General features: G+C 34.5%; 1 protein-coding gene across 2 annotated transcripts in view; it reads left to right on the top strand.

Moving 5' to 3' along the window:
- Positions 1 to 26,935, top strand: part of LOC119044094 (protocadherin-9) — an 889,458-nt gene that overhangs the window by 500,229 nt on the left and 362,294 nt on the right. The window lies entirely within an intron of this gene.

The following is a 26,935-nucleotide window of genomic DNA, read 5'->3' as shown; positions in this document are numbered from 1 at the left end:
ACTGAAACGTTAAATGATAACCTTCAATGATGAATAATTGATTTTAGTAAACTGAAAATTTTAAATTCTGGCCTATCTCTCCTGGTATTTATTTTAGGAAATTTTTAATGTCAATAATAATTACATTGCTTTAATATGTATTTAAGGTATAATTTCACCATTTCTTTCCACATTCCTCCCAAAATAAATACATACACATACTCACATATCTACATATATTTATATATACATGTATGTGTAGCGACATATGTATAGATGTATTGATATATAACATATGCTGTATTTTAACATTTTATTTTCAAAACTGATTTTTTTATTACTCTGAGTCTCATTCCATTATGATAGTGGTTCTATTAGGGGTGGGGGAATTCAGATACAATTCACATGACATACATTCCAAATTTATGCTTTTACTTGGAAAACTGAGAGCTTTATCAATCTTGGTTTGACTGTTCTTATTCATATTTCCCTTATTCACAGTTCAGTAGTATGCTGTTTTCCTAAAACTAAAAAAAAAATCTATGCTCTGAAAGGCTTATTTTTAAGTTTCCTTTTAAACACTTTTAGTAATATAAACTTTAGTGCTAAAATTTAAATATCTGTTGTGCTTTATAATTTTCACAGTTTCTCTTTTGGAAAGTGTTTTCTTATGTGAATTCATTTCTTAAAGGAAGTACTTTGTCAAGCAATTATGAGACTTTATATCATCAAGCATTGTGTGAGTCAATGTTGATTATGTTGCCATTTGAAAATAAAGCATCATAAATATAAAAGAGTAAAAATAGAGTCGTTCTCAGGTCCGCATGTTTTTTCAGTCAAGGACACGTGCTTCAGAATCAGACCTGGTACCTGTTCTTTTCCTAGGGTCCAGACTGCAGGCCAGTTACTCATTTTGTTAGACTTCAGTTTCTTTCTTTTTTTCAAATACTAGCAATTTAATAATTGCTTTTTTAATTGTTGTTCAAGTACAGTTTTCTATCTTTTACTCCCGCCCCAGCCCACCCCCCCAGTGCTCCCCACCTCCCTCCCATTTCCACCCCCCTTAGTTGTTGTCCATGTGTCCTTTATACTAGTTCCTGCGAATCCTTCCCCTTTCCCCTGAAATTCCTTCCCCTCTGGTCGCGGTCCCCCTGTTCTCTATTTCAGTGTCTTTGGTTGTATTTTGCTTGCTTGTTTGTTTTGTTATTTAGCTCCCTGTTAAAGGTGAGATCATATGGTATTGGTCTTTCAATGCCTTGCTTATTTCATTCAGCATAATGTTTCCCATTTCCATCCATGCTGTTGCAAAGGGTAGTAGCTCCTTCTTTCTTTCTGCTGCATAAAATTCCATTGTGTATATGTAAACTTCAGTTTCTTTACATGTGAAAGAAAACAAAGGTGTGGGCATCACAGAATTGGGTGTGATCAAGAGTAAAGGAAAAAGTGTGCCCTGTTTTAGAGTTAGAGTTAACCAGCACTAAATGAAAACTTTTGCTGAATTTTTTACTATAATTTTCTTAACTACATTTTTGTGTTTAATAGTATGACTCCACAGAGAATTTCAGAGAAATCAAATTTAGCTCATCAAACCTAAGAAATTTTCTTGTTACTGGTTAAAAAATAAAAGTAAACAAAACCAAACAAATAATAATAATAAAAAACCAAAAAGCAATAGCAAACTCAGTAGTTGATGAAGCCATCTGCAGTTTTATTCAGTACATAACTAAATGGCCAAATCAAGCAATAAGATAATTGCAGGTTTTAGATATTTTAGTTTCTTAAATTCTGTTGAATTAATCTCAAGTATTGGGTGGCCTGATAATTAACAAAATGTAAAATTATTTCCCTGCATGCATTTATATGGAGCTCACACACACACACACACACACACACACAGATCCATGGAGACAGAGGTAGATGTAGGTGAATGTGGAGTGCCGGTGCCCGCAGTAGCCGGCACAGTAGCCATCATGTGAAAGTTGGAGCTAAGACAAGGCATAGAGCACAGTTCTATCCAAAAATGTCTGAGTGCTGGAGTCCGACGCTGCTCATCTTAACATATCTAAAGTTTTCAAAGAAATGTATTATCATGGTGCATGTTATAGCATGGACATATCTTTAATTTTTGCTTCTATATATTTAGGTTGCATGTTTATTCATTCCAGGCAAAACTAGCTTAAAAAAAGGATTATATGAAAAATTTAAACTATGTAAGTAGTGAAAAATAGGGGCTTCTAATTTAATTTTTCATGCCTATGAAATGGAAAAGAAATGTGTATATAGTAGATTTAATAGAAAAAAAAGGGTTTTAAAGCGTGAAAAATAATAGAAAATAATTCATCAGTGTTTGAGAATTATTTCCCTTTACACGTGTTTTTCTAGTTTTTACACCCGACTAAGAATGTTGCTGTATGGAAGAAAACACCTTCATTGTTGAGGTAGTGCAGCACAGTTGCCAATCCAGCACATGTCTGAAAGAACAAATAAGTTTGCTTTAGAAAGCCTTGTCCTCACTTATAGGGGACACTTAATTTGTTTCCTTTGTTGAATTTCAGATTAATCAACCCAATATTTGCAAGCTGGCCTTTGAATGTCCTTTCCTATTTTTCCCCCATCAAATGTAATTATTTACTGGAAATTCTCATGTTATTTCAAGAGCTTGGAGTGAAAAAACAGACATTGTGAATAATTTACTCAGAATTCTGCATTCCAGCTCATCTTTTTCATAACTTTGTGAAGAGCTTAGAACCTCATGTTTGATCAGTGGCTATTATTTGTTTTAATCACAACTGTGCCCTAAGAAGCATTGTAAAATGAGCAACAGAAGGGGAAGGATGACACTGGTCTTTTCCATGGGACCTCTCCTAGGCTCCTGTCTCATTATGTTGAACCTCTGCCAAGAGAGTGGAGTCAGATCAGGAAAGCAGACTCAATTCATTTACTTTACAGGCCTTTGCACGCAGCCTAAATATTGCATTGCAAATAGTGTTCTTTCACCCCAGACGGAGCACTTTGGTTAGTGCCTGCAATACAGATGCCAGGTTCTGCTATGCTAAGTTAACTAGCTCCTCATATCACAAACAACCCTGACAGCATAGAACAGGGAGAGATGCCTTGTTTTGCATATTTCTGAGGTCTCTAAATGAACATGTTTAGAATGGTTATAGGCAATGCTATATGCTACTTTTATTGTTAGGTCAAAAATAAACACACCACACAGCAGCGTTACTTGAAAAGTATCAGCTTAACATGCTCTTGTGATTCCGAGGTCAGAAGTCTAAAGTCTAGGTGTCTGTAGGACCACATTTTTTTCAGGAAGCTCTCTGTGAGAATCCTTGGACTGCGGTGGTCATCTGCTCTAGTCTTGGCCTCTGTTTTCACGTTACCTTCTTCTCTCTGCATATTCCTCCTTTGTGTGTCTCTTCTAAGGGCACTTGCCATTGTGGTTAGGGCCCACCTGGATAAGTCAGGGAAATCTCATGTCAAGATTCTTAAATTAATTATATCTGCAAAGACCTTTTTAATTAATAAGTTAACATTCACAGGTTGTCATAATTAGGACATTGACTACATTTTGGGGGACCACTTTTCTATTCATTATCCCAAACCTGCCATTTAGCAAGTGAGTGTAGTAGTGACTTGTCATGTATTTGCTAGTCATGAGGCAGTTATTTTGCCTCGTACTGTTAAAGACAGTTTAAGATGAAAATTGTTTCTCATCAAGAATAGGCTTGAGAGGAAAGTAGTACTAATAAGGTAAAAAGGAGAAAATGTTCTCTTTATGGGAGTTTAAAATGTGAAAGAAACAGCACTAGCACTATGTGAAATATTAATATGAAGTCACTTGCTTAAAAGTTAAAGAAAATGGAAGTGCAAACCACGTTCGAAAGCAGGGTTTCTCAATCATTCTGAGGGATGATTTTGTTCCCTCTGCCCACTCCCAGGAAATATTTGGTAATGTCTGGAACACTTTTTTTCACCGTGGTCAAATATATGCAGTATAAAGTTTACCTTTTAACAGCTTTTAAATGAGCAGCTCAGTGGCATTAAGTATGTCCACATTGTCGTGAGGCCACCACCACCACCCATTCCCAGAACTTTTTAATTGTCCTGAGCTGAAATTCTGCATCTGTTTAACAGTAACTTCCCTTCTTCCCTCCCTCTGCACAGACCCTGGCAGCCATCATTCTATTCTCTGCCCCTCTGAACTTGACCACTTAGGGGTCTTACTTAAGTGGAATCATATAATACTTGTCCTTTTGCATCTGGCCTATTTCACTTCCCATGTTTTCTAGGGTCATACATGTTGTTGCATACATCAGAATCCCATTCCTTTTTTAAAGCTGAATAATATTCCATTATGTTTATACCACATTTGGACATTTGAGGTGCTTACATGTTTTGGCTATTTGACTAATATTGCCGTCTATGATACATTGGTATATAAATATTTGCTTGGGTCTCTCCTTTCAGTTATTTTGGGTATATATCCCAAAGTGTAAATGTAAGAGCATATGGTTTTGATAGAAGTTTTGACATGGTCACAGTTACCAAGCAATCAAAGACCAAACCTAGCTTCTAATCTTGTGTATTTTCTTACTACAAATTTGTTTTTAGCCTATGAGTCATTGGAATCCCTGACATCCACTGTCAAATGCAGGGCAACTGGCAGTTCTTCTCCAGGCAGGGCCTACCTACCTGGACCACTAGTTGAGTTTCTCCTTCAAAGTCAGCACAAGGGCTTACGGTAGACCATTCAGTCTACAAATTAAAGGTTAGCAAAATGTGGTGGCAGACATTCGACTGCACAGAAGCAGACATACATAATAGACTATGAATAATACAGCTTCCCATGGCAATCCAATTATGCTGTTAGCAAGTCAACTGCATTGCCCAATGAGAATGGTGGTTTTGTAGACATAAACTGAGACGCGTATTAGGGAAGACCCAGCAAATGAATGAGGAGTATGTCTTTGTTTTTCCAGTTTAGAGAATTAAAAGTTATAGACTATTTTCCCAGCATTGATATGAATGGAAATTATTATAATAAGATGGTTACCTTGTGTATTTCCTAAAATACATGGTTGCACTAAGAAAAAGCACAGATTAACATCTGAGTTATATTTTTATGACAAAGATTGCACAGTTATCAGAAAAGCACATCAATGATTACTGAAATAGAGTTGTAATATAAATTATATATCAGTGATCATTAATTTAGTAAAAATAAAAATCATTTCTTCTTTTTTTCAGTGTTATAGTCTTAGAAAAATTAGTTTTAAAAATCCACTAGAGCCCTGGCTGGCGTAGCTCAGTGGATTGAGTGCGGGCCTGAGAACCAGAGTATCGCGGTTCGATTCCCAGTCAGGGCACATGCCTGGGTTGCAGGCCAGTTCCCAGCAGGGGATGCATGAAAGGCAAACATACATTGATATTTCTCTCCCTCTCTTTCTCCTCCCCTTCCCCTTTCTCAAAAAATAAATAAATAAAATATTTTAAAAATCCACTAGATTCACATATCACCTGTAGCTTAATTTGAATCACCAGTGAATTTTAATCAGTGCATAATATTCTGCTTTTTAATTTTCTGCACCACACAAACATTAATTCATAAATTTATATAATGTCTAATGTAATGACATTTTTAAGATTCAAGATGGATAACAAAGTAAATCTATTGTGTTTACTCATCATGTTCATATTTTCTGAGCCATGATAAATACAATAATAATGCAAAGAAAATTATGTTCTAATTGCTTTTTAATATTTATCCTCGGATGCAAATTACATTATTGATTATTTAATCACTTCTAAAATATTAAAATGGCCATAACAATATAATAACCAATATAATCACATTGTAATTAAACTAAAATGTGAACAGCATGTAATTTTGCATTCAAACTCATGGACATTAAAACTTACATATTTTTGTATTTACAATGTGATTATTTTATCAATAAAAGAGTTTTTATGGAGCTAAAACTTTAAAAATGTACCTGTGTTAGTCAGGATCCAGTTAAGAAAACAAATGACAGCAGTCCTTTTAACAGGGAGTTTTTAATATAGGCAAAAGGCTAAACAGATAAGTGGCAAGTGGGAATACTGAAGGGCACTGATGTAGTGGCTGCTGGCAATGGTGATCATCCTTAAGGCTGGAAAAGCAATGGGAAGAGGGTGCTCAGAACCTGGGAGGAGGTACCTGTCTTTCTAGGAGCATGTTTTGAGGAGATGGGACCAACTGGCAAGTGCTCATCTCTCAAGAATTTATATGTCAAGTTCCACAGAGATAGAATCCAAATACCCATAGCTTAGACCAGGGTCCTTGTGGAGTTGGATTCTAAAGTAGTACATCTTCTGAGACATGGTGGGTCTGCAAGTGTGAAAAGCTAGGATCTGAAACAAACTGCAGTTGGAACCAATTTCTGCAACTTGGATAATGTACCATTGCTTGGGCACTACTGTCAGGAATGGACAAGACCTCAGAGGCATGGGTCATATCTTCCCTGGAGCCTTTCCGTGTGCACCAGACTGGGAGCAGGTATTGAGAAAGACGTCATCTCCTCCCTTCCAGTCAGCTAAGCACCACATACTGGCAGAACCTAGCCGGGAGCCAGCTGGCAAAAAAGAAATGCAGTTTGCAAAAGTTCAGCCACTGTATCATAAAGCAGAGACTAGAGGAATAGATTTGGATGGCAAGATGATCACCTATTAACTGGACAGTGTCCAAAGCTGGTTTCAAAACCTCTCTTACACTGTGCTTATAGAATAATATATGTTAAGTTCATTCCTCACATAGCAAGTTACTATCAGCTTACTTGTTAGTGTACCTGAGAGTTTCTGAAGGAGAAAGCAAGATTGTGTCATCTGTGCTCAATATAGAGCCATATCATGGTGATTATTGTTATTGAGATTTATGTTTTAATATCTCAGCCTTGGGGATATGGTATTTTGAAATTAGACCCAGATTTCTTTGAATCAATTGCAGGAAGAGTCTATTTTAAAAATGGATTATTTTATAGAACTTAAGACTCAGATTTAGTGACAGTAATCAGAACTCATGTATTTTGATTGCCAGTTTTAAACTAGTGTCAATCAAACCCAATTAGTGATTAAAATATTTATATAAGTAATAAATTATATCTTTAAGAAATGCTCACATATTTGATTCAAGAAATATTTATTGGCTAACCATAGGTCAATATCGTCCAAATTTCTGGATATGCAAAGATGAATGAGAAAAGACTTTAAAAATAAAATATCTAAAATCCTTTATATGATATATATTTGTCTCTTTACTTTCACTCAAATACCTTCTATAATATTTATTTAAAATAATTAGGCAACATATAGCAATCACAATTTTTACAATGGTGTTTTGCCCTATATGGGCCTTATTTTTTAACCCATTGGTGCATTTACGTGAAAGCAGCCACAAATTAATGCCTCGTATCACCTGAGGGTGTCCCTGATGCAATTGATATAAACCAAAATACCCTCCTGAGGAGTAAATGCAACTTCAGTTGTGTGAAAATGTCTTTCCCTTAACTGACCTTGTAAATTAACTTGCCTGGAATTCACACAGTCGTTTTCTGATATTTTGGTTTATGCTGATCATTTGACAGCCCCTTAGGCCTGTGCTGTGCACAGCCACTATTAGCAAGGTGTTTGCCCTTTGGAAATGCATTTTTTGAAATCACATTATAAACAAGAATTTGTTACAGACACCCTTTATAGAAAATCAGAGGAGGTCCTTTCAGCTCTAAGTTGCAATGTCACCCATAGGTGATTATTTCTCATTTTAGAATATTTTGAACTGATGGTATAAAATCATTTTGAGAACAACAGGGCATAAGTTAGATTTCTCAGCTGGGATGTCCCTATGAGAGTGTCCTATTTTCTTACTAACAAGGCTGCTAAATGCCACCTGCAAATTTCATCTTCATTTCTTTTTAACTTCTCTGATATTTCACAATATTTATGAGGTAATGTGTGGCTGGAGACATGTCAGTGTGTTCTTCTCTCTCATCTAAAACTTGCTAACTGGAACACTGCCCTTGGCCGTGCAGAGGTACCTTACAGACCGCAGCTGAATGTCCTGCCCACCCCTTCCACTTCCTAGTGCTGATACTATGACTAGTTAACCAGACAGTCCTAATAAAATATTTGTCATTGGTCATGTGAATGTATTACAGATTTCTGTTTAGGAGGGCACAATGTGACACCTCTAATACGTAATTCGGAAAATTATAAAGCATGCCAAAAGCAATGTTGCTATTAGGAAAACAGCTGATCCACTCTCATGCATTTGGATATAAAAATGATTGAAAAATTTTCCATAAAAAAGTAATCTTGAGAAGTATCTTGATATTTTGAATTAAAAATGCTAATTTAAGATAACATAAATTGTGAATATTTAATAATTTTATCATGATTATTTATTAGTACTGTCTACATACCACTTTATAAGTCACTTTTACTTTCTATTCTTATCTGTGGGTTCTGTAAGACAGAGAAAAGTGATATTTTTCTTAGTATAATAATGCAAAGAGCTTGCTGTAAAGTAAAATCTAAGAAATAATTTCTAATTAATATGTATATAAATGAGATTTGACTATTTTTTAAAGTATTCAAAATTTATTAAAAGAATGGTAATACTAGAACTCTGTGATAGACACAGAATAATGTTGCTATTCCTATTACAGGTAAGTAGATTAATGTTCATAAAAAGTAAAATATTTTGACAAGATGACATGGTCAATGGTAGAACCTATATTAGAATTTATGCCTCATGCTATTTAGATAAATGCACTTGAAAATACAATACCCTGAATCTTCTCTAAACCTAAAATAAGTCCACCACAGAGATTCTGTTCACATTGTATCACTCAGATTGCACTAATTGTTTCACATTTCCCCCTGTATTATAGGTATCTTTGAACAGTTTTCAAATAATTGATTTCTTGTTCATATCACCACTGTGCCAGTATGGTACCAGGTTGATAACAGTCTAGTGAAAGATTAGTATACAATTCTACTGTATTTGATAAGAATTGTATATAATTGCTTTTTTAGTACATCTCTAAATAATGTGATTATAATTGACCCTTGAACAATGTGCGATTATGGACTCCACAGTCCAAAACCCTTGTATAACTTTGACTCTGAAAAACTATAGTTCATGCTTTGGCATCACAGAAGACTGATTCTAGGATCATCCTCCCCCGACAAAAAGGGCCACAGATGCTCAAGTCTCTTATGTAAAGTAGCACAGATGAATGACATTGTAGATCCTCTGCATCCACCAGATTATCAACTGTAATCAAAAGTAGTATTCGATTTGCAGTTGTTTGAAACCTGGAAATAGAGGACCAAGTCTACATTCATTGAAAAACAGCCATTTATAAGTGGACTCACACAGTTCAAACCCACGTTTTTCAAGGATCAACTGATCCTCGAAATGATATTTTACAGCAAAAAATAATGGTAATTGAAATGTCTATAATAGCTAAGTTAGATCGTTATACTCTAAGGATATTTGTGTAAAATACCATATAATCGTTTATATCAAATTGAAACATAATGTGTAAGTGGAAGGTTATTATTCAGAATGGGTCTGTGTGGACATACTCCATTATATTGGCTTCCTTAAGACAATAACCAAATAGCTTAGAAAATAGAAATGAAATCTAAAAGAAGATTATTTTCCTTAATTTATACCTACCATGTAATCTTTAATCAATATTTAATCAATAGCTATAGAGAGAACATAATTATATTATTTCATCTCAGAACTAATTTTAAGTGTTATATTAGAGATGAGAAATACAGATTATGTAAAGTTCTTCATAACCAAATATGAGGTTTCCAATCTGCCAAAATTTTCTCTATGTTTTTCAATAATTTATATATTACGATCGAGAAATTGCTTTCTCCCTGAAATTCTAATAGATTACACATGAATAATAAAACCATCCTTTTAAGATTTCTTCAAGCTTAACTCACGTTTCATTCAAATTTATAACTTACTTAGAAGGTGACCTGAAGATTAACAAAATAATTGCATGCCATGCGGAGGCTTATATCAAATACACCTTTCCATTGCGTGGGCGTCATGGAGTCTGTTTGTTATTGATTTACACACTGATGTATAAAGTTTTAAATAGAAATTCTGTAGCCCAGTGGTTCATGGCTCAAAATACCCTAGCCAGAGCTTCGGATGAATGATGGAGGATTTTCTAAAATTTCTTTTCCACGTGCATCCCATGTTGCTCAGGTTGAAGAAAGTGGCATGGCATCCTCCTTCCCTCTTCCCCATCCCTGTCAGTGCAAACTCTTTTATTTTGAAATATTGTATATTTTAATAAAAACACATATAATGGGCATTTATTTGGAGGTTAGAGATGAAGATACTCACCAATATTTCAAATAGCGTGACTTTAATACAAAATTTGAAAACATATTATTATCATATTTTCAGTGTTTTGCAGCAACATAGTTTCACAAATATAATGCCTGCTTTCTTTTTCTTATTCTTGTTCCCCTCTAAAAAGAGTCTAATCTGAATGAGTATAGAATACGTGGGTTTATTTTCCCAGTGGTGATTATAGTGATTAAGTTTATTTTCCCTCTGAGATATCAAGACAGATATTATAGTAATTTTCAGATGTAAAGCATCTACGTTCAAGTACTTTCTATAGCTTATCACATAAAAAAAGTTAAAATAATCAGGACAAAACAGATACAGTATTTTTTTCGAATATTACAGCAACAAAACGCACAGACACAAAAACAGGTGTTCTGACAGTGCACTAGGCCAGGTGTTATTTTTTAGCATACTTTAAACTTCATAATGGCAGGGATTCAGTATTCTGTTATTCTAGTTATGTCAATAGAAGCACGTAGCAGTTGAAAAGTGTTTGAATTTGGGTAAAGAAATTTCTTAAAACTTTTAAGTAATTCCTGATAATTTTTAAAACCTCAGTGCAATATATCTCAGGACCCAGGTCATGAGATGCCTGATAGTATTCATGAGGTACATAGTTGAGGACAAATGTCTTGCTTACATTCCAGCATGTGGTTAGATTATACACTGTATACTCATTAATCTACTCTGAGCAGGTACTAATATATACTTCACCTTGAAATTTGTTTTTTATTTCTTGCAGAAAAAATTCTGGAAATAAAACAAGAAAAGCTCTTTTCTGACCCCGGTTTTTACAACTGTTAGTTGTGATATTTGCTAACTCGTTTTCCACTCCTGTTAAATGATGAAATTTTCCTAGGTTACCTTAAGTATTTGGCTTAAGTGGCTTTTTAAATTGCCTTTTATGATATACCACAGTAATTATGCTTAGAGGTTTATTGTCTGTTTCTGAGGCCTTTAAGTTGTTCTAAAGCCTTTGACGTGTCTGTTATGTACCTTAACTGTAAACTTCTGGAGAGCAGGAGATGGCTTACCTGATTCTTTAGTCCTAATACCAACTAAGTGTAATCATTCATGTAAGTTACATTTGTATTCATTGAAAGAATAAATGAATGATTACCGAAGTCTCTTCTGACTCTGAATAGCTATCAAACCTGATTTGAGTTATCACCAAAGTTCCTTCTAATTTTAAAACTAGACAGTTCTATGTTCATCTATCCTGTACTTAATTTTTCTTATGCAGCCTGCCTGATATATTGTGATAATGGATTATTTGATACAAAAATACATATTTTATCAGAGAAAGTACTATTTTAATAATAAATGTTAAATAATCCAGTGTGCCACATTCTAAATTCCCATTTAGAAAAGAATGATACACAGAGTCTATTTCAATGCCATTATTTCTTGTATTACATAGTCTATCCATGTGCTTCAATTACTTTTCACTGGTATGTATCTGTTTTTGTTTTTGTTTTTGTTTTTTACTGTAGGTTTTATGTGGTTCAGTTTTGTAACCAGGATAGATAATGCTCATCAAATTTGGAGCTATTTTTAATTGTCAGAGGGTCAATTTATTGTAATTGAAAAGATAATACTTAGTACATGTTTTGAGACATAGTCTTCTAAAAAAAGGGGGGGAAGGAAGAAAGGAAAAATATTCAATGAAACTCTGGTCTGCACCCTGCTTTTTCTCAAGTCCATAGCACTGTCTTGTCAATAGCTCCCTCTGCAGACCAGGGAAAGCTTGTGAACTTGGCTTAATGATCAGATTATAGAGAATGAGCTCTCAGCTCATAGTTGTCTATTAAAATTTGATCTGAAAGGCAACACCCGAAGACACCTTTCGGAGGTTAATTTTTTAGCAATGTCAGGTTTTATATGATTTCTGAGAGGATAGCTGTAGGCCCTGTCACAGGGAATTCATTGGGAGAGAGCAAGAGAAGGAAAAGGAAGTGATAACTATAGCTGAAGGCTTCCAATCAAGCATAATAAACTCTTCAGTCAGCTGTTTAAATAAGTACACAGCAAATTAATTTTTTTCTTTTATTCCTGCGGAAAATTGATTTCTCTGAACATTTTCCCTCACGAAGGCAGTTTCTAAGCTGTCATGTAGTCAGCGTACTTTTCCTGGTGATGCGAGAACGGTTTTCACTGCCAACGTGCAATTCTTGTACTTTAAACAGCGTGTGCCCCTGACATCAGTATTGTCAGCAGTGTTACCTCATTGAAGAGAGCGGGTGAGGGGATGAGTTCAACCAGACTTGGACGCATTTGCCGTGGGCGGGGTGGCAGGGGTCTGCAGCTTTGAACACCAGAAGGCTGTGCATCGTTTTTAGGTTTTTTTTGTATCCTGTAATGGTTCTGGATTCCCTTAGAAGATGGAGTGCATTAATACACATTAAAATAAAAATTTAGACTTTGAAGATGCACAACTACAAGATGATTCATAAGGATATGATTCATCCTTATGATGAATCAAGGATAGCGACTATTAGAGACTACCTACATATATTGTGTTTCCCTTAGTATATTTCAAAGCATAATTACCACAGTAGAGAACACCTGTTTATTGAACCAATTGTTTTCAATAGCAAATTTCCTTACTTTTTAAATGTCCATAGTTTTTTCAATAAAACCACCAGACACAATGTATTTTATTGCATAATGTATTTATAATGGAGCACATTAACAGCAGGATGCAAAAAAATGCAGGTAGTTACAATGAATTTGCTCTGTGCTTGCCTTAGACATAACAACAGAGTTACCATGAGGCTCAAATGAGGTAATAGGTGAGAAAGTGCTTTGAGACTATGACAGTACTATAAAAATGTAAAGTGCCTGTATTTATTATTATCATTTATTAAGTTTCCATAGTACAACAACTTTCAGACAGTGGTTTCTAGAACCATAACATACTGAATTAGATTAGGGAACGTTGTATTATTAGTGAAGCAATTGATTCAAAACCATACCACACACAAAAGATAGGCACATACTTTTTTTGTTTTAACGTTTAAATATATATATTTACTTTCAGTTTCAAGCTAATATGACCCTTCTACTTCTCCTTTCATGCTGAACAGATATCGAACATTTCATGCACTTGTGCACTTAAACATTTTTGATAAGTAGAAAAGTCCTTTTCAATAAGACATCTTTACATATGGTCCCTAGTCATCAGTGAAAACTGGAGAAGAGTGCGGAGACAGAGCAATTGACACAAACAGATTATAGATGGAGCACATGATCATTTAAGTAGTCTATTTAATTTTTACAAAACCAAGATTATACCAGTGAAGTGGAACAAAGGGATGGGGATGAAGGCAGTGAGCTTCAGGCATTTGTGACAAAAAAAAAAAAAAGACTAAGGCCAACCTATTGACTCAGGCTATAAAGTGCATAAACAGTTGTAGAAGAAGGCAGACTATCATACGTGCTTTAAAGGAAGAAATCATTAAGAAAAGAGAATAGTGTACGTGGATACAAGCGTAGAAGATCCTTCATAAACAAGGCGGCCTTTGAAAGAGAGACTTGGGATTTTGATAACGTGTTGAGAAGTATAGGTAAAGAAACAAATCATTACTGAGAAAGAAAAGCACCGGTTTTCCCAACAGAAGAGAACAAGACTTAATTCCACAACGCAAACTCCAAATTCAAAATAATGAATTTTGAGCTTTATCCTCTAGACCTAAAGTATAGGCAGTGGGAGTTGGAAAATATGAAGATCTAAAAGAGAATAACCTTACAGCACAAACCAAGGGGCATGAAAGGTCAGGAGGCCAGGGCTCTTTGCAACCTCATTCCACAATTAGGTTTTGAAAGACCAATAGATGGTATCAGTAGATATGAATGAGACCTAAGTGATCAAATTAGTGAATAATTGGTAAAAATGTGCATAGCTTTGTTTGAGTTTGTATATTTATTATGTAATTCAAGATGCATGTGTTGTACACATGCTAGATACTAAAGTTCTAGAAGCCATGAGAATAAACAGTTGTGGATATACAATAGGTAACTGGACATTCAAGTATAGAACTGCCAGGATGTCAATGTTAGGTACACAGAATTGGTAGAATTCTACACAGAGTGATACCTGAGCTTAGGGTCGAGGCAAAGTCTGAGAATATGTAGAAATTATGAAGGAAAACAGCTCCAGAAAATATATTTTTGGAAAAAAATGGAAGAAAAAATTACTGTGACACAAAGTAAATAGAGGAATAAATGGAACAAAATAAAAATAAGAAGAAGAAAATAGATCTCAATGAAGCAGAATTGTATACTACTTAACATTTTTCCATGTTGGAAAATAGAAAACATTCCTACCTCAAAAAGCTCTGAAGGTAACTCATGGGTGTCATTAATCTATTACCTAACTAGTATTTCTGACCTTGAGTTAAACATATCACTTAGTTGGCCATAAGCAAAGCCCAGCTTATGTGAGCTTGTGATTGCTACACAAGAGTAACTCAAAGTAACCTCATGGGGCCACTGTAGTTTACATTGAGTTGCCCAAACTGTATCTGCTCCTATGTTATGTGGCAAATCTACATGCCTTTCTTGGGGCACCATTAGGACCCAGGCATTTTGTTCTAAATAGCCTTTTTAAAAACCTCCATTTCTTCATTTTCAGTCTCCACAGATTTAAGTTTAGAAGTTGTAATTAAAATGTTGACACACTGTTTCTGAGAATTTTCCTAAACTAAGTTGTGCCCCTTTTGCTAGTCCTTTACCTTTCCTGGGAATGTGACTCTGAAGAAAAGAGGGAGGCCTCTCTTCAAACCCTGAGTCTGCTACTTATTAGCAAATTATTCACCTAACGAATTACCCAATTATTAACAAATGTAAAAAAATGGTAAATGGTAAGAAATGGTTATACAACCAATTTGAACCTTTACTCATATTAACATAGTGGATAAGATCAATGTTTATTTTCTAGAAAATAAGTACTACTTATTCTTCCTATGATTTTTTGCAACATACAAAAATAGTGATTATTTTTCCCTTTAAATTGTAAACCTTTTATTGAGCCTGCGGTTGATGCTGTGGGGTGACCTTTCTGAGTAACTTGCAATACTGCTGGAGTAACGCCCTGCCCTTGAAGAAGCCAGTCATCCTCGCACGCCAGCTGGACTGTGGCTGTTGATTCAGAAGTCCATCCTCAGTTTCCTAAAAATAAAATAAATAAAACAATTTCCATTAATAAATACATTCTAAGCTCTCATAATTAGTACCATCAGAACTAGTACTTTTTTGTTTTCTTATATATGAAATGCAAAAATTATTATTTTACCAGTGATATGATTGTAAAGTGGCTACATATACATAAGAGAAAACTATTTGTTACAAAGTACGAGAACAATCCTTTTCCTTTCTTTTTAACTTGTTTTTTTAATTAAGAATCATGTTTATTTAAGCCAATCATAAATTGAAATATCTACTCAATAAACAAAGAAAGAGCTCATAGACAAAGTTGATAACTCAATTTCTGTTTTACATTTAAGGAAGTTTTAAACTTTCAACATCAAGATTTTTAATTACAACAAGTAATTTAATTAGAATTTCTTCTTAGGAATGTTAATCAATGACCAAGGTAGACAATGAAAGAATGTGTATCTCCAGGTAACAGGATTTACTGTGAACATTTTAGGTGGATAATTTGTAGTCTTATACTTTGTTTCATCATAGCTCATCAACAGCTACTTTGAATGAATGACAATAATGACTATAATAGTGCTACTATTTCTTGTAATAATGATTAGGAATATAAAAAGGTGCCCTGGCTGGTGTGGCTCCGTGGACTGAGCAGCGGCCTGTGAACCAAAAGGTCATTGGTTTGATTCCCAATTAGGTCACATGTCTGACTGCCTGGGCTGCCTGCCAGGTCCCTAGTTTGGAGCATGATAGAGGCAACCGATGGATATTTCTCTGGCACACTGATGTTTCTCTCCTATTTTTCACTCTTTCCCCCCTCTCTAAAAGTAAATGAATAAAATCTTTTTTAAAAAATTAAGAAAACTGAACGATGCATAGGTAGAGTATATTTTCACTAAATTTACAAATAAGAAACCAAGAGCTGACAAAGTTAAATTATTTGCCAAAGGTGACAACCACCTTCCACTATAAAGATTGTTTGGGATCTAGACTCCCATAAACGTTTTTAAAGTCTGCTTTCTCGTTATTTCTATTGAAGGGTCACTACTGTTCCTTTTGAAAGAACCATCATTTTCATGCCACTGTTCTACTTAGCACATCGCTCTGCCTTCGTACATGTGTAAAGAAACCAATATGCCAATTCCAAGAGCTAAATACAGTGATGATTTTGTGTGCATGGGGGCTAAAGACCACTTTGTCTACCAGGTCAATGACTATTCAGCTGCTGCTGGAGACTCTTGAGTTACTTCTCATGTTGGTATCTCTGCCCTTCAGATCTGAGTTATAATAATTAGGAGCTTTTCAAGTGATTCTGTAGTTTTTACAAAGAATGTCAAGTGTTTGTACATGTATTGGTAAACAAGATTATAGCAATAGGTAGGTTAAATCAGAGAAATAACTAATTATATGGAGTAACAAAGGGCACAATTATAATTAAAATACAGACAATTGACTGTGCTGCAGAAATCAAGTAAATAGTAGCGTAAGCTGTGATTTATTTATTTACTTATTTATTTGTTGTGTATGGTAACTCCAGATTTTTCCCAGCTATGAATAAATCGAAGGATTTTTTTTTCCAATTTTATGCTTCATTTGAAAATTTATTTTATAAAAAAGTAGAGTATCAGAAAAGGCCCTCCCTCTAGCACATTTGGATCTATTCAGGGCAAAAAAAAATCTTGAAAAATCAAAACACTAATACATAGAATGATATTGATAAGTCATTATTTTATAAATTAATCTTACACGTTCCTACAATTAATATATCATTGTGAACTATATTCCTTGGGAAACTTGGATAGGAAAAGGGCTTGAAGTTGAATTTGAAAAGGTGGCTGAAATTGGAGTACATGTGATGAGGGGGAAAGACAATTGGCTTTGTTCTATAATGTTGAGCAAGACGCAGTTCAGTGGAAGAGTCTGTGGGTTCTGTGTGTACATGCGCAGACTCCAAACCTGGGATCTACTTTTCCTGGCTATTTACTACAACACAGGTCTTTTTTCTCCTTACCCTGTTTCCTCATTTATAAAAGCAGAACGATAAGAACACCTACTGTTTGGCTGTGTGAGGAATAATGAAGGGAAGCATTTATCTTTTTTAAAAATGATTTCCTTATTTTACTTATTTTTTAACTTTTTAAATCGTTGTTCAGGTACAGTTGAAGGGAAGCATTTAAACGCACTGTCCACCAACACAGTAAGTGCGAGTGTTAATATCAAAATGTGGCCTGCTAATGCATCCAAGGGCCCAGAGTAAAGAGGTCATGGCAGTAGCAAAATGAGATATTACAATACTCGAGGTTTAAAGTGCAGGAGGGAAATTGAGAGCATTCAGAAACTTCTTTTGATTTTTCTGGAACTAATGCCTGTGTATTTTTTAAGCCAGTGTGGTATTGGATGATTGCACTGAGGGCCACCACTAATGACTGGTGCGAGCAGGAGTCGTTAGTTAAAACACAGAAATTGACGTGTTTCTAGGCTAAACCGGCTGGGCAGTTTGTGACTGTCTGCTGAGCAAAATGAAAAACAAAGACAAATGGGAAGTATCTTTTAGATTTGCCCTCTTCGTTGATGTTCCCTGGATGGTGGGCTTCACAAGCCACCCACCTTCTGAATGGTGAAAGACAGTAACATTGCATTTAAATGACAATTGCCACTGCAGGTAGATTGAACAAGGCTGTGGTCTTTAGAGGCATTGTAAACTGTTTACAGGAAATCCCTGCAGTTTGTTTCTAACCACTCTGTGTAGGAGTGAAAGCCAGAGAAAGCAAGAAATAGGGCTGCAATCCCGTTGCCTCTGCAGCTGCTCATGTAAGACCACGGTTTTCCCTGCACCTGCGATGTTTGCCCGTAGAGAGTTATTTTTCAAGCTGCCTGTGGAAACTGAACAGATCCGCATGCCACCAGTGACATTCAAAGCTTCAATTCTGATGCATCTTTAAAAGTGATTAGATAATGAAAGTTAATTCCAGTTGGAAACACATAAAACATTTCATTTGGAAACTGACATGAGCAAAATTATAACTATAGTAAATATAAAATATGAACACCTAAAGTGACAGTACATTGTGACTTTAATACTTCCATACAAATCAATGTTGTGTTAACACTCAATAAAGTACCCACTAGCCGGGAGAGCAATGCAACAATCGTAAATGAGGATGCTCTTTTGGAGCAAAGCCTCTGAGCAGACCCAAACTCTGAGACTGAGCTGCAAGCAGGGGAAGATGCTGCAAAAGCAGCTGAAGCAGGCCATCAAAGAGTACTCAGTTGGACATTTCTCTCTCTTTTCATTCTTTTATTCTTTAGATAAAACATTGTAGATAGAAAGAATAAAAATGATACAGGATACATTCTCAAAAGGGACGATTTTGTCCCAAGGGATGAAAATGTATTAGTGAGGTAGAACATGGTTGGTGTTCTAATGGTTGTGTGCAGTACCTACCTAAACAGCTGTACAGTATGCATGTGGTTTTCAAATGTCACTGGGTGCAGGCAATTAGGGAAAAAAAGAATGTCTAAAGAGGCTTAACTAGCAATGTCATAATGGAACAAAGACTGAGAAATATTGGTGTACATGCAAGACTTTGAGTCAAGGTTAACTTATTTTAAGTATTTTGATTATGAAGAGACAGGGATCACAGACAGCAGCATCATGGAAACTAAAACCAAAACCAGAACAAATGAAACAAACCCCTTAGTCTGTAATGTGCATATATTTATACTAATGGGTACAATATCTGATAAATTTATCTTTAACTTTACCTCAGCTCCACAGACATTTGTTAAGTGCCTCTTATGTGCCAGGCCATCGTACTTCCTTTGGAATGGAGCAATAAATATTCTTGTATGGGAAACATAAACTGGATGAAAACAGATACCAAACTGTTACTAGCAGTGAGAATGTGGAAAGAAAGAAGTATGGTGTTTCAAGAGTGTGTAGCAGAAAAACCCTTGGAAGGTAGCTTTTGATGAAAGACTTGGGTAAAAAATGGAAGGCAGCCAGGCAAAGAGTGTTCCAAGCAACCATACTGGTGTTACAGAAAACAACTCACCTGCTTTTGGGTGTATGGAGTGGAACTTTATTTATGCGAGTGGACCCAGAGGAGGCAGTCTGCAAATTCTGGGCCCCGAGCTCGGGCAGGGGCTTGTTTATATAGTGTGGCATGCAGAAGCGATTTTACTAAGCTTACATGGCAGAAGCAGGTTTATGGAAGCAAGAAAGCAGGGCTGCTGATAGGGTCATACAATGTTTTTTTGTTCTTACTTCTTAGTTACTTAGTTGCTCACCCGTCCTTATCTTAGTGGCTCACCAAAGGGACCTTGTCCTTCTGACTTGTCCTGGCTTGTCTAAGCAGGCAGTGTGATGTGTTTAAATAAACAAGCAGGTTCCAGGTTTAGAGACGAGGAGGAGGCAGGCAGAAGATGTTTCATAAAAGTGAAGAAGTAGTTCAGAGAGAGATGGAGGCCACGTAAGCCTTGCTAGGCATTTTGGGATGCATCCCAAAAGAAAAAGGAACCCAGTGCACAATTTTAAGGAGGGTGACTCACCTGATCAGGATTATGTGACTGAAAGACTGGATTAAGTCAACTTAAATTTACAGTGTAAATAAATGTCTAAGCACAGATTTTCTTCTAAGTACCAAATGCACACTCTTACAAACTTATAAGGCTCTTCTTTAAAATGAAAACTCCAAAATCTAGAATTCTTGCTTGGCAATATGTCATCTGAACATTGGAGAGGAGGAAAGAGAGAATACAATGGTTTATTTAATCAAATATACAAATGGTGCACTTGGGGGAGACAAAACCCTCGTGACAAATGTTTACAGGGCGTGTGGGACAGTTTGAATTACAACGCCTGTGACATTCGCCATACGTCTCTGCAGTGAATGCAGCAGTCGGTGTTGATGGAATGGCTAGACAGAATTGGAATAAAACTAGGAGTACAACTGGGTGGTTTTCCAGGACCTATGGGATTTCTACTTGCAAAAGACTAGAGCAGCTGGGGCCAGTGTACCAGTGTTCGTGGGGAGCTGAAGCCCTGTGTGAGCTGTAGTCAAGATACCTTTTTAAATACCTGTCTTTTATTTAAAGTAAAGTTTAAAAGGAGTCAAAGATTGTAGGCCATTTCATTCACAGGGATACATTATGCGTTAAATGATTCCATAGCCTTACCTGTGCTCTTTATTTGTTCACAAATGGAGTGATGCAAAACAAACCCTGGCCTCAACATATTTTCTGTAATAGCTGGTGAAAAATTGTGAGAATTTAAAAACCAGAGCTTTCCTAAGATGTAAATAATTCACATGCAAATATAAAAATACACTGCAGCGGAAACTAAAATAAGAAGAAAATCTTTTTTATTATGCACACATGGTTCATACTTATTTTTGGCACATTAATTTTGCTGCTATAGTTTATTTTTAAATTATATTTGGTTGTAAGAGAATTTTCAAAACATTGCGTTTAAATTTGTCTTATTTCCTTGAATTTGTTTTGTGTATTGGGAGAGTTTATTTCAGTAATGTATAGTGTGTATTAATTTCCATTAGTAGTGGCCCTTGGGTTCATTTAGAAAGCTATAGAACTTACAAAATGTCATTAATCAAAATGGGAAATTAAAATGACAATGGATATTTATTTTATGGCGGTAACCCATATATGAATGTACGTCCTGAAAAAGATGTAAGTTTGTTCCAAAAACATTGGTTGGAATAGCAAACTTCTAGAAAACAAAGAATTTTAAGGAATAAATGGATATAACGATTGTGTTTAAATTTAAAATTATATATATATATATATTCTAGCCCAAATAAAATCATCCAGTTTACCTAGGGAATAAACTGTGCATTAAGTATAATGGGCGACACCATTAGTTGATTGATTGACTGGTTGCATTCTAAACTGGCAAGATGCCATTAATCTCTGTCTCTTATCAATGAAAAGACACTTTCTAAATTACCTATAAATAGGATGGTCATTAATTGCAAAGTGAGAAAACACTGAATCAGCACCTAAAGATCCATGGATTGTTTCTGTTGCTCTCAGAGTTAGATTAGTTTCACAGGAAACAAGGACAGTTCAGTATAAAACTGAAAGCTCCTTGGTGACAGACGCCTATGTCATCCACGCTGATGTCAGCTTCCAAGCAACCATACCTCACACGTGGCTGACCCTCCATAAATATATTCCAAAGTAATCAGGAGTTAAAACTGTGAACCTAAAGTCTTAAAAGCATATGCTGATTCTCAACAGAAGAAATAAATGCAGAGAACTAAAATATGAAAACCTGAACTGATCATTAAAAATCTTCAGTAGTATTGAAGAAGATGCAAAAAATTTAATTTGATGGTTTATCCCATGAATCATCCATGTTTATTGAAATAGAATTTTCAAAAGATAATCTAATTTAAAATGTGGTCAAGGCCTTGCAATGTATCAGGTAAGGTAATTTTCAAAAGCATTTGCATACAGATAAAAATGATAGAAACTGTTCTTTTAGCATTCAAAATATTCATTTTATATTACATTTCTGAAAGCAATTATGTCCCTATATATACTTTGATAACATTTAAATAATCTATTAGGGATTTGCTTTTTTAAATCAAATTACTGTAATACAGACATTGCTGTATTCATACAAAAATGAAGATTTCAGGTGTATTAATTCCAATTTTAAACTTCTTCATTTTCAGAGCAATGCAATAATCATTTAGAACAAAACAATTAAACACACATGAGAGGGTTATGTTAGGTTGGGAGGGTACTGCAGTCATTAGGCTAAAAGGTTCTGAAAGCCTATTATGGGTCTGGTGCTTTTGCATGTGTGAGCTAGTGCCTACAAATGAGTGTGTTACCACAATGTGTGAAGGCGAATGTGCAGAATCTTTTCAAGGCTTCAATTCCACCAACCTGACTTTATAGTAATGTTAGTATTAGTGTTATGGGTCAACAATGAACATTAGTTTATAATTTTTACACTTAGTAAGGACTCATTCAAAAACCCATACTAAATTTTTGATAATAAAATTGCATTTCAGAATATAAAATATGTGTACAAAATGACTACAGATCTGATAGATGCATTTACATGATTTGAGTTAATGGTGGAAGAAGAAAATCTGCTTAATCTAAAGATTTATGTGAACATAAATAATGTTTTTATTTGTATGATGTAATCATACAAAGTAATCATAATGGGTAGGCTAAATATATAAATACATACCTTAAAATATATCTTTTACCTTAAAATATATAACAGGCAGGACACTGCCCTACTTTGAATGTTAACTGGCCCTCTGACCTGTCTGACAAAACCATCCCCCAGACAATGCATTTACTATAAATTCTAGATTTTGTTTTCACAATTCCTAGTTGAGAATCCTAAGTGATTTTTTGAAATATTTCTCTTCTTTTCCTAAAATTGCTCAAATTGATCTCAACAGAAATTTTATCAACTTCATCAAGATTTTCCTAAGTGTTCTTTTTAATCTCCATTGAAACAATACTTATTTATCTTGCACTTATATTTCACTGGAAGTTCATATTATTTCATAATAGCCAATTTATTTATATAAGTTCAGAAAACTGTCCTGAAATAAATATATTGAGAACAAAAAAAACTTAATGTTGGTGAGCACCTCATCCACCAGGGGAAGGAAACTGTGAACAGAAGAGGCAACGATGGAATGTCCTGTTGGTTCTGAGGCTTCCGACTGTTCCAAGCCTTACGGTCAGTGCACTCAACGGAAGTGTAGTCAGGGATTTGAAGAACATTAATCAATTAATTGAGAGCCTGTTTATATAGATCACCCTACTCAAATTGTCCCCTGGAAATTTTAAAATTGGTGTTCTGACCTCTATACAAAAAAAAATAATAAAATAAAAATAAAAATTCACACAATAGACAGTTCCTAGAAGAATCTCCCCATCCTTCTCTCTCTGTCACAAACACATACACATATCTATACACACGTATTTATAGTTGTGTTTATACTTATATGTCAGAGTCATGAGTAGCCCATGATTCTCATCACCTGAGTGGAAAATATAGTTACGAATTCACGTTTTCTGATTACTAATCCAATTTTTATCCTTTTTTATAAGAAAATTCTCTTATCCTCATTAAATATTTCTCCCATATAGAAGAAAAATCAGTATGGTTTTTAATGTACAGAGAATATGCTTTGTATTAACACGCCTAGTTTCCAATTTTGGTTTTGCTACTTAATGACTCTTTTGCTTTGTACATGAATAAATTATTCAGTACATATACTATACCCAGAATGGTACCTGAAGACAATAATAATTATGTATGTTTACTATTACTAAGTTTCTAAAACTTGTTTTCTAAATCTTTAAAGTGTTTTTTTTAATAACAACATATATTAAAGACAATAGTGACTCCTTTGGTACTGTGTACAAGGTTTTATGTTCAGTTTTGATTCATGCATTTTAAATTATTACTAAATTCTGAGAAGACCTCCAGGTTTAGAGTAAAGGAGATAAGATGTAAATGTTGTATTTCTGTATGTTTCTGAAATTCATTTCTTTAGTTGTACTTAATTATCTGAACATTTAAAAACACATGGCAATCAACTGTAATATTTATTACAATTTTAATCAGCTTTAAATATAAACCTCCAGTGAAAAATAAAGTGAGAATAAAGTGAACCAAGAAAAAAAGCTAAGACAAATGTTGATGCGGTTACACCAGGAATGAATGGGAAAAAAATGAGAACCATGTCTTGCCACCTTCATAAAATAATCAATTCTAAACCTTAAAAATCAAAGAATGACTTAAAATAATATGATAAAGCTCTGTTAATAAGATTCTATTTATGATTGTATAATTGCAGTTGAAAGTAAAATGTACGGTTGCTAATTTTTAAGAAAAATTGAAATTCTTTTAAAACAAATATTAAAATACAAAGCATGTATTTTAAAATAAAACCAAACTATCACTGAAGAAAATAGTAACTAATACATATTTTTAAAAATATATTTCAATATTCTGTTGCTGCCTATTTACTTTTAAAACCATGTAAAAATGTTTATGTACATTAAAAACAATCTGTTTACTATCCTAGGGCTTGAAAGAATGCAATTCATATTTATAGAATTTTTAAAAAGAATGAAAACAATGTTGACATGTGGCTTTTTATAAGTTAACCTAGACATGCATTTCTACTCATTTCAAGGTACTTAAAATGAAATTTCACATTGATTAGATAGCATTTTAAGAAATTCTATTATCTTAAAATTGCTGTCTGGGCATTGTGTTTATGGTTTTCTAAATTGCTTTATAAAGAAGTTAAGATGACAGTTACTCTGATGGCTGTGTACCCTTTAACGATTTTCTAACCATGGTCAATCCATTAACCTTCAGGGCATTCCTGTATCACTATCTATAGCTTCTCAAGTATGATCAAAAATAAATTTTAATTCACATACCTACCTTGAGTAGTTGGAAGATGAATCAATATTGACATGTAAATAGGTGTTTGTATCTTAGTAGTATAAGGAAAAACAAATAGATTATGTTAGTATTGCTAACTGTGATGCCTGTTTTACAGAAAACTATGTTTTCCTTTACACCTGGGTGTTAGAGTTTTGTGTTTCTAACAGTGAGGATACGTGTAATTTCCACTCTAAAGCATGTTTGCCAGTCAGTTGTAGAATGAGACCCACTTGTGCATACTTACATACAGAATTGTTTTTGTTTGCTAGATTTTAGATTCAAAAAGAAATAAATAGATGATAGTTACACATTGTTAATCCTTGATTTCAATAACAATGTTATTTTTAAAAGGTTGACATAATGAAAAAGTCTGATATTTGAAGTAACAGAACTAAATTAAGGTCTTAGCTCCCACAACAATTTGTCATGTGATTTTTAGTCAATGTATAACCTCTCCAAAACTTTCCAAGTTGTAAGCATACCCATGGTTTATAGTTGTCTGTATGGAAAATAATGCAATAATTAACAAGTAATAATACAAGAATAAACTGTGGTTCACGGACACAACTGTCAACATACTTTTGTCACACCCTGTATTTTAAGTCACCTGAATACTACTTATTTTTAACTTTTATTTTATTAATTAAATTATTCTAATATAATTTTAAATTTTTGTTTAATATCTGTGCAGTATTTTAAATAATGATTTGGTATGATTTAAAAATAACTAATGATGTACAGACTTGATCCAATGGAATAAGATTCAATTACTAATATCAAGTTATATGTCTCCATTGGGCTACAGTGATCATGAAGATCTCTTATAGAAGATGAGAGATTTGGTGAATCACATTAAAATATGAGGCAAGCAATTCTATGTTTTCCAGTGACAGTGCTAAATAATAGGCCACTGATTTTTCACTTTTTTTCAGAAAGTAAGAGTAAAAGTAATAGTGCTTGGGATGCCAAGCTAACCAGCAGGAAATAAAGTTCCTGAAAGTGATTCTTCAAGCTGTGAAGATTGAGATAAAATATATATTAAAAAAAATAGCACTGAGAATGCAAATAATAAATGTCCCTTAATGAAGTCAGAGCTACAAAAAATAGTTTCTATTTGAGAATTAAAATGATCTAGATGCAGCACAATGTTGTCATACAAGGGTGTGGGTACAGGGAGGTTGAACAATCTCCTATTTATTACTCTGTGTAATGCTTGAATATAGACCAGAATAAGTAGAGATGACAAATACGGATTCTATAGGAAAGGGATCTAAGAAGTTGGATCTGTGCACGAGAAAGCTGACATGGAGCTCTAAACTGACTTGCACAAGGGTAAGACCATCTGGGTGACAGACCTACATCAAAAACCAACTACCTATGTGGAATAGGAGGAGCAATGAAAATGAACAATCAAAAAGAAATAGAGTTAAAAATGCAGAGAACACCCCGATGGATGCCAGATGAAAGGGGTTTGGGGAATGGTAGTAAAGGTGAAGGGACTGAACTACAAACTGGTAGTTACAGAATAGTCTCATGAATGTCAAGTACAGCATAATGAATATAGTCAGTAATATTGTAATAACTATGGATGGTGCCAGGTGTGTACTAGACTTATTAAAAGGATCACTTTATAAATTATATAAATGTCCAGCCACTATACTGTACACTGGAAACTAATATAAAATAATATTGAATATCAACTGTAGTTGAAAAAAAGACAAAAAAAAGCCGACTGTATTGGCATCTATTATTACCATTCTGAAGACGGATAAAAGAAGAGTGAGGAAAGGAAGTAATGTCTGCTAGGTGCCAGTTAGCACTCTGAACTAGGTACTTCAAACACTACTTAATCACGACACAGTGCAGATGTTATTATGACACCCAAAGTCCAACTTGGCTAAGTCACTTGATCC

Source organism: Artibeus jamaicensis, unplaced genomic scaffold (genome assembly GCF_021234435.1).
Source record: "Artibeus jamaicensis isolate MK-2021 breed Jamaican fruit bat unplaced genomic scaffold, CSHL_Jam_final contig_415, whole genome shotgun sequence".
In the NCBI taxonomy this organism is placed as follows: domain Eukaryota; kingdom Metazoa; phylum Chordata; class Mammalia; order Chiroptera; family Phyllostomidae; genus Artibeus; species Artibeus jamaicensis.
The sequence above is the reverse complement of the archived record's forward strand: the minus strand, read 5'-3'. Positions and strand labels throughout refer to the sequence as shown.